The following is a 16,838-nucleotide window of genomic DNA, read 5'->3' as shown; positions in this document are numbered from 1 at the left end:
CCTGAATGGTCTAGTGGTTTTTTGCTACTTTCTTCAATTTAAGCCTGAATTTGGCAATAAGGAGTTCATGATCTGAGCCACAGTCAGTTCCTGGTCTTGTTTTTGCTGACTGTATAGAGGTTCTCCATCTTTGGCTGCAAAGAATATAATCAATCTGATTTTGGAGTTGACCATCTGGTGATGTCCATGTGTAGTCTTCTCTTGTGTTGTTGGGAAAGAGTGTTTGCTATGACCAGTGCGTTCTCCTGGCAAAACTCTATTAGCCTTTGCCCTGCTTCATTCCATACTCCAAGGCCAAATTTGCCTGTTACTCCAGGTGTTTCTCGGAGAAGGCGATGGCACCCCACTCCAGTACTCTTGCCTGGAAAATCCCATGGTCAGAGGAGCCTGGTAGGCTACAGTCCATGGGGTCGCGAAGAGTTGGATACAACTGAGCGACTTCACTTTCACTTTTCACTTTCATGCATTGGAGAAGGCAATGGCAACCCACTCCAGTGTTATTGCCTGGAGAATCTCAGGGATGGGGGAGCCTCTTTGGCTGCCATCTATGGGGTCACACAGAGTCAGACACGACTGAAGCTACTTAGCAGCAGCAGCAGCAGCAGCCAGGTGTTTCTTGACTTCCTACTTTTGCATTCCAGTCCCGTATACTGAAAAGGACATCTTTTTTGGGTGTTAGTTCTAAAAGGTCTTGTAGGTCTTCATAGAACCGTTCAACTTCAGCTTCTTCAGCGTTACTGGTTGGGGCATAGACTTGGATTACTGTGATATTGAATGGTTTGCCTTGGAAACAAACAGAGATCATTCTGTCGTTTTTGAGATTGCATCCAAGTACTGCATTTTGGACTCTTTTGTTGACTATGATGGCCACTCCATTTATTCTAAGAGATTCCTGCCCACAGCAGTAGATATAATGGTTATCTGAGTTAAATTCACCCATTCCAGTCCATTTTAGTTCACTGATTCCTAGAATGTCGATGTTCACTCTTGCCATCTCCTGTTTGACCACTTCCAATTTGCCTTGATTCTTGGACCTGACATTCCAGGTTCCTATGCAATATTGCTCTTTACAGCATCGGACCTTGCTTCTATCACCAGTCACATCCACAACTGGGTATTGTTTTTGCTTTGGCTCCATCCCTTCATTCTTTCTGGAGTTATTTCTCCACTGATCTCCAGTAGCATATTGGGCACCTACTGACCTGGGGAGTTCCTCTTTCAGTATCCTACTATTTTGCCTGTTCATACTGTTCATGGGGTTCTCAAGGCAAGAATACTGAAGTGGTTTGCCATTCCCTTCTCCAGTGGACCACATTCTGTCAGTCCTCTCCACCATGACCCGCCTGTCTTGGGTGGCCCCACATGGCATGGCTTCATTTCATTGAGTTAGACAAGGCTGTGGTCTGTTAGATTGACTAGTTTTCTGTGATTATGGTTTCAGTGTGTCTGCCCTCTGATGCCCTCTCACAACACCTATCTTCTTACTTGGGTTTCTCTTACCTTGTTCGTGGGGTATCTCTTCACGGCTGCTCCAGCAAAGCGCAGCTGCTGCTCCTTACCTTGGACGAAGCATATCCCCTCATGGCTGCCCCTCCTGACCTTGAACGTGGAGTAGCTCCTCTCAGCCTGCCTGTGCCCACACAGCCGCTGCTCCTTGGACGTGGGGTTGCTCCTCTCGGCCGCTGCCCCTGACCTCAGGAGTGTGGTAGCTCCTCCTGGCCACCACCCCTATATTGTGCTTAAGTAAGTGTATTACTGAACAAAGGACTGTACAAAAAAAGAAGACTTTAAGATTCCTAAAGCTGTTCCTCTGCTTCTAAGATTCTCAGCTTAGGGAGAGGAGAAATGATATATTGTAATTAAACTGGGTCTTTCATGTAACCTTGGCAGTCAAGTGGAGTCAGAAAGAAAGACCAGATTGTGTCCCTGTCCTGTAGAAGAGGAAATGCAGTAGCATAAGTTATCCTAGAGAAGGCAGGCCATTTACTTTGTCCAGAACATTCTGTGATGTGTTTGGTTTACTTCCTCACCACCTTGTCAGATCTGTTCACAAGGCCACCTTCTCACAGAGGCCTTCTGGGTCATCTTTTTTAAGGTTGCAACCTCTTTCCCTTGGACACTCCTACTCCCCTTTACTCTGCTTTATCTTTTCCTCATAGTACCCCCCACCTTTTAACATTCCTTATTATTTACCATTTTCTTATGTTCATTGTCTGCTGTCCCGACTGGCATTTAAGCTTTATGTGACAGGTGTCATTGACTGTATTATTGTGATGATGCTCCTAGAATGATGTCTGCCAGACTACTAGGTTCTCAGTTAAAATCAATCGAATCAATAACATAATTCAATGAATAATTTTTGTCATGCTGAGTACATGTTAAGAACTGTACTGATCATGGGGACCAATAGTAGAAAATAATACAGACTTGGTCCTTGCCATCATATACCTTACATCTAGTCAAGAAAATCCAAAACCGACATTATAAGGAAATGAGATGAGGATTTTTCTCTGAGCGATAAAGGGACCTTGTAGATGTTGGTAAAGGCTTCCCTGAACAAAGGATGATCAAGCTGAGACCTGAGGATGACTAGGATTTGGCCAAGTAAAGAATGATGTTAGAAGAAGGAAGTGGCCTCTTCCAGGCATAATTTAAATATTACTAGTTCAAAGAATTGCAACAAATCAAATGACTTCACTATAGAAAGTGGAAGGAAGCCTGATGCAAGAAAGAGAAGAAAGTAAGAGGTTGGGAGGTCTTTTTAAGTCTTTCTAAGGAGGTTGCACTTTTCCCAAAGGCTAGTGGTCTCTCAGTACACATTCCATTACTCCCAGGATACGTGTGCCTTTTCAAGTATGAATCTCTTCCAGTTGACTTTGCTCTTCAATTGGTTGGAAAAATACTTGGTAGAGAAGTGCACACTTGGTCACAGACATGTTGGGTATAATATTACATTTTTATTTGCAGCATTTGTGGTTGTGGAGCTATCACAGCTCTGATCATGGTGCATTTGGTTTGGCATTAGCCAACAGCCTGTTGTTTAAATAATATTCACAGCTTGCTTAAAACAGCATAGTGCAATTTCATGTTATTCTCCAGCATAATCAGATCAGTGTCACATGTTGGCAAAACAAAGAAAATAGTTTTAGGAGGTATCACAGATCTTTCTTGGTACAGTCCTACTGTGATACAGGTCTTCTCTAATTCATTATGTGTGAAAATTCTGCTTTCAGTATACTTGGAGGCCGAAACCCTCCCTAGAGGGATACAAAGTAGAGGTTTGTTTTAAACTATCTTTTGGGGTCATCCTTGGTGGTCCAGTGGGTAAGACTCCTCTCTTCCAAGGCACGGGCATCAGTTTGATCTTGGTTGAGGAACTAAGATCCCACAAGTGGTATGGCCAAGAAAAACAAAATTAAAAAAAAAAAAAGAGAAAGAAACTGTCTTTTAATGCTCTACCTTTGATCCTTCTCTGTTCTTTTAGAGTTCTCTTATGGAGTTTCCTTCTGTGATGAATGGTTACATAGAGGGACTGTTGTTTTTCAGTCTCTAAGTCATGTCTGACTCTTTGCAACCATATGGACAATGGTACACTAGGCTCCTGTCCATGGGAGTTCTCCAGGCAAGGATACTGGAGTGGGTTGCTGTTTCTTCTTCCAGGGGTCTTCATGGCCTAGGGATTGAATTTGCATCTCCTGCAGTGACATGCAGATTCTTTACCTCTGAGCCACAAGGGAAGCCCTACCTAGAGGGCTACCCTATACTTATTATTACATGGGATTATTGGTTGTTCATCTGACCAATCTGTATTCTCTATTGCTGACAACCTCAAAACTTATACTTCCTCAGTCCCATCCTTTTTGGGTCTTCCTAGGTGATTTGTTAACTAACCTCTCTTAATTTTAATTCATCCTGATGCCTCTATGCCTGCTTTACCTTTTGAAAGTATCTGTACTATAAATGATGAAAGATGCATTAAATCAGTTTGTACTCATGAGATCTCAAGCTTCAGGGCTACTTCAGGGCTATTGAGTTGACAACATCTTGTTTATTAGGGAAAAAAAAATAAGAATGAGAGATGGAACTTGTAGCCACTTTAATTTGATCCTTACATGTCTGATATGTGGTTGTTTATGACTGGTCAATTCCCAGGGAATCTATTGTTATTATTTTTTGATTCCACTAGGTCTTCATTGCAGTTCACAGGCTTTCTCTGGTTGCCCAGTGGCATGTGGGAACTAAGTTCCCAGATCAGGGATCAAGCCTGCATCCCCTGTATTGGAGGGCAGATTCTTAGCCACTGGACCACCAGGGAAGTCCCCCAAGGGATCTATCGTAATAACATGCCAGAAGAATTTTACTGTCTCCTGAGTGTTTGTGGCAGTCTGCCCTATTTTAGGTGAAGCTGCTTGGCTGCATAGAGCAAAAATATCCATTTTAGAGGAGCACTGATTCCCAATGCTTCCCTGATGCCTCAGATGGTAAAGAATCTGCCTGCAATGAAGGAGACCCAGGTTCGATCCCTGGGTTGGAAGATTCCCCTGGAGGAGGGCATGGCAACCCAGTAGTCACAGATAGTGATTTGCTGTCTAACTTCTTGGAGAGTTGTTGACTTTTCCCCTCCATTTCTAAAATATACTTCTTTCCATATATTTCCATAAAATAAGTATGAAATGATTATCAAAGTATTTGAAAACTGCAAAGTACATAAAATAGGAGACAGTATTTAAATGCTCTGTTTTAGAGTTCCATAGATTTTATTTGTGTAAGATTTAGAGTGGCTTCTCAGATGAAGAATTCAGGTCTATTGCAATTCAAATACTGATGTATATAATAAAATTTAAAAGGCATATATTTTTATTTATTTAACCAGAACTCCCAGTTATAACTCCTGATTTGACTGAAGTAAAACTGTGCCATATAAGAGAAATATATCCTCTCCAAATAGAATGTGCAGGAATAGCATCTGAAGATTTACTACAGAAACAAAACAAATGGTGCCCAATTAAAATAGCCTTGTTCTCCAGGAAAAATGTCCCTTGCAGGCCTCAAAACCCTGACTCTACTTTTGGATTTGTCTTGTCTAGCATATAAACTAAGAATCTAACATATTTTAGGGTGAGGCAGTCTTTTAATTTAGGGGTCATGTTCCATGAAATCAAAGGGTGCTTGAGAAAGTATGATTCAAAACGTGGCCCAATAAGAGGTGGTATCCATGAGTATCAGGGACCTGGCTTGACCCGCTTCCTGGGCTGCTGCCATCGTGGTCATTAATTATGCCCATCTATCCCTGGAAGTGTCAGCTGCTCCTCCGTCATCAGGTAGATCATCTGCTCATGCTACTTGGCCAAGTGAGCTTTGGCTGTTCATTCCAGGATGGCTAATAATGGGACAGCAGCTTGGGGCCATTTCAAAGTGGCCCTTTTGATTGTTGCCCTCTCTGGGCCTCTGGGGATCTTAGAATAGTCCGTTCTCTGTATATGCCAGGCCAAAACCAAATCACAACCCAAACCATTCCTGCCAGCATTTCAATTAGTTAGGAAATCAAGAAGGCCCTAATCTCCTTGAAAGGTCAACCTGGAAAGAGCTTTTTCACTTTTAATAAATCTGATTTCAAAAGTATTAAATACATTAGTCATCATAATATCTTTCAACCTGATGGAAATTTAAGATTTTTTTCTTGACCTAGAACTTTCTTATCTGATTTCTTGCCTATAGGATTTCAAAGGGTTATAGAAAACAGAATTGACAAATCAGCTGGGTGGAGTAGCATGACCTAGAGGAAGAAAAACTGGCCTGGGGTCTGCCTGACGTGAGTGTGAACCCCAGCACTACCAGCAAATGGTCTGTCTTTAAAAAGTTACCACAAACTTTTCACATGGAGTTTTGGATTAGATAATGAATACAAAAACCCTAACAATAAGATGTAGAATACACCCTAGTTCCATTTCTCCATAGGAATAAACATGTTATAAAGAGACCATTGTGTGAAATTTACTGGTACCATAGCTTTCCATGTAGCTGAAGGTCAGATTTAGGACAGTAATTAGCAATGACAAAGCTGGGAACACATAAGAAGTTAAAGAATGGACAGGTCACCTGCTATAAAAACCATGCAGTTCTTTTCGTTGGAACAACAAAGTGTTAACCCTAGAGCCTAACCAGATATCATGAAATGGAATCCTAGTACTTCAGAAATAATAGTGGTAAAGAAAGGTTGGCATCAACTGAGAAATAACTTTACAGAAAAAAATATGACACTAAATTGCTTGAGTTCTTATTTTAGGAATAAACTTTGTGACTAAATACAACAGAATGGTCATCTTGTACCATTAAGAGACACTTGAATTATGTTTGGTGTATTTATTTTATAATGCCATGAAGTGATTGAGATTTAGACACATAAATAGCTATCCTTACTCATGTGGAAAATATCATGTGAACATCACATTGACATATTAATGGGATATTACTATATTTTCTTCTTAATGACAAGCAATGTTTTCCTATAGATTATTTTAAAAAATAATTCTCCCTTCAAAGAATCACAGTAAATTAAGAGAGTCTTCCAGTAATTTGGGTGCACTAAAGAACCAGTATGAGTGTATTTTTATGATTTCTTCTTGTTATGAGATGGAGTTTCTTTCTGTAAAACAAACATTTCTCACAAGGAACTTTTCTTCTCACAATACATTGAATGAACTAGGTTAGTTTCCAAGACTATTACTGATGGGAATTTTAAAAATTTAGATTGGGAAAACTGTTTAACCCTATGGAGACATGCACACATAAGCAGAACGAAAAACTTGATTTCATCCCATTTCTCTTAATGACTACCATAGATCCAAATAAAATTAAGATTTTAGGACACTCTTGTTAACTTTATTTCTGAGTCAGGATAAAAATTAGGGAAGGAAGGAAGGTTGATTCTAAGGATGTTTGTATATTTAACTAATTAATCAAAGGTTGAATCTGATTTGTGTCTCTGCTTGGCATGAGGAAATTGGCAATTTTCCTTTGTAGGCCTGTGCTGCTATATAGAGCTATGACAAAATGTGTGTGTAAAGGGTAAGGTTACCATATATTCTTGTTTCCTCGGGCAGTCCTAATTTATGCCTTATGTCTTTGCATTTTGTCTGGTTTAACATTTATCCAGTATTTATTTTTTTTAACAAAACGTTATCATCAATGGTATATTAAAAATAAACCAGCTTGAGTTCTGTCACAATCTCATTCAGTAGCATGTGAGATACATTTGCAGAGAAGAGAGTTTTCCCTTTAGATTGTGATTAAGTCAGAAAGATCACATGGTGCTATGCTGCTTTTTTTCCAGCCCTTTCCAGGACATCTCCCTTTCAGTGACAGCAGGCTCCCTGATAAAGACAAGCCCTCCTGAACCTGAGTAGATAAGGAGAGTTAACTGCTTCTGGTCTTAAGTTGTGGTAGAAGTTCTTGCTGTCCTTGCTGGTTACTTGGCTTTCCAGCAAGTTGGAGCTATGACCCAACCATGCAAAATGAACAAACCCTTCAAGCAATGTGGATGCAGAGACATTGGGAAACAGAGTAAATTATGCATTATGAGCATATGAACTGTATATGGGAAATAGAGGTTGAGCAGTCCAGTGTAGACAGAAATCTGAATAAATCTGCTGTAGTGATTTTAGTAATTTATGGCATGGTGTTGAGTTGTCCAAAAACTTTGTTCAGGTATTTCTATACGATAGTACCAAAAACCCCAGAACGAATGAACTTTTGGGCAACCAATACAAATCTATATCTAAGTATTTATTTTGTCCAGGTAGTCTGAGCTATTAATATTTCAGAATTATCAAAGAGAGTTCTTACAACCCAGATGGTTTGCTGTTTCAACTCTTACTTGATTTGTATTTCTTTCTGGAAGCTAGATAAAATGGAAAATGAATTTTGAGGAGATTAGATTAGTGAAAACCTGGAAATGTAGTTTCTGTTTAGTTGCCAAAGGAGTGCCCAGTGAGATACCCTGAAAGTCTGAGGTTCAGTTTAAATGATCATTTGTGCTTTTTTGTTTTTTTTTTAATGCTTCTATTAAAAATATTTCAATAGACCCATTTGGCCTCGATGATTTTTAAATGTAATGTAATGAAAATATCAATTTCTCAAGTAATTGATAATGAATGAGAAACATGTAGAGAATGCTTATTGACATTTATTATCCACGAGGGGCGCTGTGGTGATGTCAGTAACCACATGAAAACCCAAGACACAAATCTGCTGCAGGAACATTAGAAGCTATTTCAGTAACTACTAGTTATGTTAAGAAGATTGTATATGAAGAAGATGATGTAGCACATACAGCTGCAGAAAGTGCTTCTATCATCACTATAAAGCAGACCCTCTTATTTAGAATAAATGGCTGTTTGCCTGAGTTGATTTAGCTCATTTATCTCTAATTTTCATGTGCAAACAGTAAAACAAAAAGAGCTGTGTTAATTTCATTAGAGAAGAATTTTGCATATGTTAAGTGGTACAAATTTTATATCAATGTCATTAGCTTCTTCAAATAGGAAAAGCAATTAAGCTAATTCCAGTAATGGTTTGACTATTTCATTCAATTTATAGAATAAAGATAAATATTTGGAAGTTGATTCTGTTGAAGGCAAAACCTTTGACACTGCTGTAAGTGTTATTGTAGATTCAGGTAAAAATCCAAATATAATTTGAATTATTTTTTTGGCCATGATAATAAAATTACACATGGTGGAGGACTGAATCATCTTCAAAATGGCCTTGTTAAATTAATAGGCCTATAACAAAAAATTATTGGGAATGGTTCGACGTGTATGTAATTCATAATTCCAACCAAGCTGATACTTTTGGGGCTTCCCAGATGGTGTTAGTGGTAAAGAACCTGCTTGCCAATGCAAGAGAAACAAGAGACACAGGTTCAGTCTCTGGGTTGTGAAGATCCCCTGGAGAAGGGAATGGCAACCCATTCCAGTATTCTTGCCTGGAAAATCCCGTAGACAGAGGAGCCTGGCTGTCTACAGTCCATGGGGTCACAAAGAGTTGGAACAACCAAACACACACTGCAAAAGCTGATATCTTTACCAATTGATATAGAAATTGTACGTCTCCAAATGTATAAGTATTATATACATATGGAGGTATTTTGAATAACTGATATACAAAGTCCACTGATATTCAATATAAAACAGAGTAAGACACTAAAGTATGGTAGTACATGCTTTTTCTCTCTTTGCTGTTCACAGACCAGATTTTAGAAATGTTTGAAACTTTGAACACCTTCTTTTCAGATCAACTTTAGTGTCCTATGATCACACTGAAATTTTTAGTATTCTAAATTTTGGTTACATTTTGTTCAAAATCAGTTGGTTGAAGGCTTTGATCAAAGTAGTCAATACATGAAAGGCCATTTTTTTTGTCATTTTACCTTTAAAACTCTGAGTTGCAATCACTGAGGGGGAAGAAAGGCTTGCAAACTGTGAAATTGGAATTTATTTCTCCATAAATATGGGGTACTGCATAAATTAAACTGTGAGAGCTTAAGTGATAAAAATTATGTCACATAAATAGTTACATTTCATATGCAAAAGTGTACTTAGCTTGACTTAGGGGAAATTGCATAATATTACAAACATTAAAAACACTCGGATTCTAATTCTGGCTGGACTTAACAAAATCAATGAATTTCTACCAGAGGAAACTAAAAATAACGTTTATCGAGTGTTGATTATATGCCAGCAACTTTTCACAGACTACCCATTAAGTCCTGATGACAGTTCTCTGAGATGGGTTAAATAAAATGATCTGTTCTCTAGATGAAGACGTGCGGGATTGAAATGTCAAGTCACTTGTTCAAGATCGTCACCAATATATGAGATTTGAAACCAGATCTTCCTGATAAGAAAGCACTCTTGGTTACTACTCTCTACAGCTTCTGAGTGGTTAGGATTATAACAGAATTATCAGAGAAAGCTCTTAAAACTCCAGTGGTTCACTGTTACAGCCTTTATTTAGTTGATGTTTCTTTTTGGACCCCAGTTGAAATGGAAAGTTATGTTTTGGGGAGATTAAAGTCAGGAAAGCCTGGAGATAAAACTTTTACTCAGCTGTCAACAGAGTGCCCAACAGGATATTCTTCAGAGTGTTGCATTTCAGTGTCAGTCATAGCTAATATATGAGGCAGAAGGATGGGATTGTCAGGTGATATTTTTCCAAGTCTGTAGTGATCAAGACCTCCTTAAACTTAGAGATCTGCCAGCTGAGAAAAAAATAAAATCTACACAGGAACTCGTGGAAATGTTTTGTGGTAGCAGGTGATTTAATCCAACATTCATAACTGGGTAATTAAATGCAGATTCCTTCTTCAGGGCAAAAATTAGGAGGAAAAATCATCAAAAAGAATATTTATAGTCTTGAAAACCAGAGAGGCCAAAACTGTGTGATATAGGCTGGTCTTCTTCAAACATACCATATATTAAAATTACCTGGGATGTGTCAAATAGTACATATATACTCCCTGAGAAGGGCTACATCTGAATTTCAGGCAGTGGGATCCATGTATGATTTTTAAGAACTTCTAAAGTGATTCTTTGACCAGTCAGAATTAGGAACTACTAGACCAGAGTACTTTCAAGTGATAGAAAGCTGCTGCGTTTAGTTACTTGGAAAGAATTTGCCCTGGGAAAGTAGTTTAGTTCCTTTAAAAAAATTTGTGTAGAGATTTTGGGGGGATATTTAGAGGCAGAGAGACTAGATAGTTCAAGTTATTTTACCTCTTGTGCTTGAGCAAGCAAAAGATAATCTGGATGTATAAGAATAAGTATAGATTTTAGTGAATTCTGCTAAATTATGATTAGGATGATAGATAAGGAAAGAGTATAATTGAGTGATAATGAATGATCCCACTAGCACCAGTACTACATAACTTGATGGGCATCCTCTTCTTTATCCCCCTTCATCCAGTTTCTAGTGAGTTTTTGCAATCACCTATCCTCATGGGTGCACCTCCTCCCGCCTAGTAACCTATTTTCTATCGTTTCCTCCTTTTGTCACCCTTGGGAGCCACTGTTATCATGATCAACACCACATATATAGTAGGCACCTGCTATGTGTAGGCTATTGCACGAGGTACAGAAATAGTCCAAGTCATTTCCTGGAGAGGGTGGACTTTGATCTAGTTTGAGACAGAGGACATTCATCAAGACCAAGTAAGTGCCAGGTGGCTAAGAATCAAACAGATGGTCAGAAAAAAGTATATTGTAGAAGAGTGAGCAGATGTGGTATGGAGTAGCTGGGGTTCAAACTAGGACGTGAAGGAAGTATCAGGACTTAAGTTGATAAAAATAAAGGGTATTCAGCAAAGATCCAGAAGCAGGGAAGCTTATGGTTCTCTGTAAAATAACAAATAGGCCAAGTGAGAGGGCAGTTTGGTTGTTTTTCTTAAGGGGGAGGGTCTGAGCTAGACAGTTGTTGTTTACCCTAATATCCGAGTCTCTTGAGACCCAGGGAACTATCGCCTACCAGGCTCCTTTGCCCAGGCAAAGAAATAGGTTGACATTTCCTTCTCCAGGGAAGCTTCCCATCCCAAGGATCAAAGGGTATCTCCTGCATTGGCAGGCAGATACTTTACCACTGAGCCACAAGGGAAGCCCAAGCTAGACAGTTAGAGTTATACTTTTTTGGTATAGTGAGTTTGAGGTAGAAAACAATATTAAGCTGATTAGGTTGGCTTTTTACTTCACTATTACTTTCTTTAGCAACTTATTACCAACTTATGAGAAGATTAGAAGACAAGGAAGATGGATACATTTGAATTGCAAGTGCTGAGCTAAATGTCTAGTATCTTTCTCCCAGTGCTGGGATCATAGCATCAAAGCAGGTAAGGAGCTTTGGAGAATATTATTCGGTCTTCCATTTTACATTAGCAGGATTTATCTTAGTCAACTCAGAAAGTTAGCTGAGTCAGAAAGTTAGCTTTTTAAGCTCTTTCCTCTGCAAAGTGTGACTTTCTTCAACTAGGCAGTATTAGTAAGTTTGATTCTTTTTTCATTTCCTGAATTGTGACCAATTTGGAGACTTCCAACTCAATTTCGCTCATTAGATTTCATTCTTAATCTTGAATGTAGAGCAATGGAAAGTCGAGGTAAGAGCAGTGTTGGAACATGAGGTTCTGGGTTCTACTGTAGGCTGTGACTTTGGCTAGCTTACAGTACCTTATGTAGGTTCCCAGTTTCTGTTGGCTTTGGATTCCTCATCTGCAAAGGATGGATGTTATGATAAGAGGGTACTACAATATTGGGAATATACAATATTGGAAATGATGATACAGGAGATGGAGTTAATGTTGATATTTTACGAATCAATGAACTAAAATGGACTGGAATGGGTGAATTTAACACACATGACCATTATATCTACTACTATGGGCAAGAACCCCTTAGAAGAAATGGAGAAGCCATCATAGTCAACAAAAGAGTCTGAAAGGTAGTACTTGGATGCAATCTCAAAAACAACAGAATGAGCTCAGTTTATTTCCAAGCAAACCATTCAATATCATGGTAATCCAAGTCTATGCCCCGACCAGCAATGCTGAAGAAGCTGAAGTTGAATGGTTCTATGAAGACCTACAAGATCTAGAACTAACACCCCCAAAAAGATGTCCTTTTCAGTATAGGGGACTGGAATGCAAAAGTAGGAAGTCAAGAAACACCTGGAGTAACAGGCAAATTTGGTCTTGGAATATAGAATGAAGCAGGGAAAAGGCTAATAGAATTTTGCCAAGAGAATGCACTGGTCATAGCCAACACCCTCTTCCAACAACACAAGAAAGGACTCTACACATGGATATCACTGGATGGTCAACACCGAAATCAGATTGATTACATTCTTTGCAGCCAAAGACGGAGAAGCTCTATAGAGTCAGCAAAAACAAGACTGGGAACTGACTGTGGCTCAGATCATGAACTCTTTATTGCCAACTTCAGACTTAAATTGAAGAAAGTAGGGAAAACCACTAGACCATTCAGGTATGTCCTAAATCAAATCCCTTATGATTATACAGTGGAAGTGAGAAATAGATTCAAGGGATTAGATCTGATAGACAGAGTGCCAGAGGTTTGTGACATTGTATAGGAGACAGGGATCAAGACCATCCTTGAGAGAAAGAAATGCAAAGAAGCAAAATGGTTGTCTGAGGAGGCTTTACACATAGCTGTGAAGAGAAGAGAAGCAAAAAGCAAAGGAGAAAAGGAAAGATATAAACATCTGAATGCAGAGTTCCAAAGAATAGCAAGAAGAGATAAGAAAGCCTTCCTCAGTGATCAGTGCAAAGAAATAGAGGAAAACAACAGAATGGAAAAGACTAGAGATCTCTTTAAGAAAATTAGAGATACCAAGGGAACATTTCATGCAAAGATGAGCTCAATAAAGGACAGAAATTGTATGGACCTAACAGAAGCAGAAGATATTCAGAAGCGGTGGCAAGAATACACAGAAGAACTGTACAAAAAATATCTTCATGACCAGATAATCACGATGGTGTGATCACTCACCTAGAGCTAGACATCCTGGAATGTGAAGTCAAATGGGCCTTAGGAAGCATCACTACGAACAAAGTTAATGGAGGTAATGGAATTCCAGTTGAGATATTTCAAATCCTAAAAGATGATGCTGTGAAAAGGCTGACCTTAATATGTCAGGAAATTTGGAAAACACAGCAGTGGCCACAGGACTGGAAAAGGTCAGTTTTCATTTCAATTCCAAAGAAAGGCAATGCCAAAAATGCTCAAACTGCTGCACAATTGCACTCATTTTACACACCAGTAAAGTAATGCTCAAAATTCTCCAAGCCAGTCTTCAACAGTACATGAATCGTGACCTTCCAGATGTTCAAGCTGGATTTAGAAAAGGCAGAGGAACCAGAGATCAAATTGCCAACATCCTCTGGATAATGGAAAAAGCAAGAGAGTTCCAGAAAAACATCTATTTCTGCTTTATTGACTATGCCAAAGCCTTTGACTGTGTGGATCACAATAAACTGTGGAAAATTCTGAAAGAGATGGGAATACCAGACCACCTGACCTGCCTCTTGAGAAACCTATATGCAGGTCAAGAAGCAACAGTTAGAACTGGACATGGAACAACAGACTGGTTCCAAATAGGAAAAGGAGTACGTCAAGGCTGTATATTGTCACCCTGCTTATTTAACTTATATGCAGAGTACATCATGAGAAACACTGGGCTGGAAGAAGCACAAGCTGGAATCAAGATTGCTGGGAGAAATATCAATAACCTCAGATATGCAGATGATACCACCCTTATGTGAGAAAGCAAAGAAGAACTAAAGAGCCTCTTGATGAAAGTGAAAGAGGAGAGTGAAAAAGTTGGCTTAAAGCTCAACATTCAGAAAACTAAGATCATGGCATCCAGTCCCATCGCTTCATGGCAAACAGATGGGGAAACAGTGGAAACAATGTCAGACTTTATTTTGGGGGCTCCAAAATCACTGCAGATAGTGACTGCAGCCATGAACTTAATTAAAAGACTCTTACTCCTTGGAAGAAAAGTTATGACCAAGCTAGACAGCATATTAAAAAGCAGAGACATTACTTTGTCAACAAAGGTCCATCTAGTCAAGGCTATGGTTTTTCCAGTGGTCATGTATGGATGCGAGAGTTGGAATATAAAGAAAGCTGAGCGCTGAAGAATTGATGCTTTTGAACTGTGGTGTTGGAGAAGTCTCTTGAGAATCCCTTGGACTGCAAGGAGATCCACCCAGTCTATCCTAAAGGAAATCAGTCCTGAATATTCATTAGAAAGACTGATGTTGAAGGTGAAACTCCAATACTTTGGCCACCTGATGTGAAGAACTGACTTCTTTTAAAAGACCCTGATGCTGGGAAAGATTGAAGGCGGGAGGAGACGGGGACGACAGAGGATGAGTTGGTTGGGTTGCATCACTGACTCAATGGACATGAGAGTGAGTAAACTCTGGGAGTTGGTGTTGGACAGGAGGCCTGGTGTGCTGCAGTCCATTGGCATTGCAAAGAGTAGGACACGACTGAGTGACTGAACTGAACTGAGCAATACTGGGAGTCTTGATTTGCTCTGAATTGAATACTTTTTCGTGTTGGAGGTGTCACTTGCTAGAAAGTTGGACTGTGTCACAACCGAGTATATGTAGTAGGAGAATTGCACGATTTAGCCTCTTGCTAAATGTATACTGATGGGGTGGGTTATTCTGTTACATGCTAAGTATTTCTTAATCAGCTGTTAGAGATGGCATTAGCGAATGGGTCACCAATGAGTGCAGCTCTGAAATCTTAGCACAAAGAAAGTAATTTTGCCTTCTTTTGCTGACTCTAGGAAAATTTAGCAAGAAAGAAAAAATCTGCAGAGATGGTTTTGACTAAAACTTGGCATTTTGCTTTAAGTCTGTCCACAAAGATACTCATTCATAATCAATGAATGCTTATTAAATTAGATGAATCACTATGGCCCAGAGGGAATTTCATTGCCCAAATACAAAAGCATTGCCCTTCCATAGAAATTCTCACATATAGTGATAGGTTATAGCTTTCTGCTGTGAATTTAACTCTATTTTACACTCATGCATTGCAATCATCACTTTCCTTGGATTAAGCCATCTAGATTTTAAAAACACTTTTTTTTTTAATCATTTTATTTCAGTTGCAAGTCTCTTTCCTCCTGTAGGTCCTGACATTTGGATGGTACCTTTATTTTCTAGACACTCAACTGACATATTTGTTTTCTATCTTATATTGACATAGATAAATTCAAATATGTTAACTTTTCCATCACAATCAGTAATTTTGGAGCCAAAAAATTCCCTGTTCTAAAAAGAGTAAAAGGAAAAGGGAGATAGATATTAGAGAAACTATTTGTAATGAAAATGCCTCAGGAGAAAAATTATTTGTTCATAGCCATTGTGGAGAGAATCATCTTGTTCCTGGATGATGATTTCTGGAAATATTTTTCTTGGTGTTTAAATCCATCAGAATGAAACCACATGGGCTTTTTAAGGAAATGGCAAGTTGAGGCTAAGTTATGGGAGACTCGTATCATAAAGGAAAGTTACGAGTTAAGATACAAGATCGACTACTGTACTGAAGACATGCTCAGACAATAGCGGCTTAAATAGGATAGCAGTTTACTTATGTCTTATGTCAGAGGTCGGCTACATCATCCCAGGTTCCTGTGGTGGCCTCACGATCTCGATTGGACACAAGCTGTTTCTGTCTTGGTGATCTGCCATCCGTAATGCATGGTGTGCTGCAGTCCATTGGGATCTCAAAGAGTCGGACACAACTTAGCGACTGAACTGAACTGAGGAGCGGGCCATTTGATAGATGGTGCTCACCTCTTGGACAGTGAGGCTAGTTTGCTAAGTGTTTGGGAACATACAAACTGGATCCACCTGAATGGTTAAAATTGGCATATTGGCATGTAATCAGACATAGGGTACAGGCAAAGAGGAATAAAAATAATTTTTAGGTTGGATTCTAACTTCTACTAATACTGAGAGAAGTACGTCTGCAACTACTTGATTTGTAAAGAGAGATTTTCAGTGTTTAGATTGTTGACCCTCCCCCCCACCTCAAGTAGAATCATCTAACAGGTGGGAGGACAGTAGAGATCAGGGAAGGAAAATAAAGAAACGAGTCCTCTGCCAGAGGTCAAGCTTGAAGCTCTAAGAGGAGGTTAAAATCAGCAAGGGAGAGACTGAATGGTGAGAGGAACTGAGTATGGAGCATGGAACTGTCATAACCTCCCCCTTTAGGAACAGGGAATAAACACATCATGTTCCTAGCATCTTT

General features: G+C 39.2%; 1 protein-coding gene across 16 annotated transcripts in view; it reads left to right on the top strand.

Moving 5' to 3' along the window:
- ADAMTSL1 (ADAMTS like 1) overlaps positions 1 to 16,838 on the top strand; it is a 1,145,195-nt gene that overhangs the window by 139,757 nt on the left and 988,600 nt on the right. For 11 of the 16 annotated variants that reach the window (XR_008713477.1, XR_008713470.1, XR_008713467.1 and 8 more), the window contains one exon: positions 5,719 to 5,812. The exons of the other annotated variants lie outside the window; for them this stretch is intronic. The gene's annotated coding sequence lies outside the window, so the exon portion shown is untranslated. The remainder of the gene's footprint in view (positions 1 to 5,718; positions 5,813 to 16,838) is intronic. 16 annotated transcript variants of the gene reach the window in all.

This window comes from Bubalus kerabau, chromosome 4 (genome assembly GCF_029407905.1).
Source record: "Bubalus kerabau isolate K-KA32 ecotype Philippines breed swamp buffalo chromosome 4, PCC_UOA_SB_1v2, whole genome shotgun sequence".
Classification (NCBI taxonomy): domain Eukaryota; kingdom Metazoa; phylum Chordata; class Mammalia; order Artiodactyla; family Bovidae; genus Bubalus; species Bubalus kerabau.
Note: the sequence above shows the minus strand (reverse complement) of the source record. Positions and strands in the feature narration are given on the sequence as shown.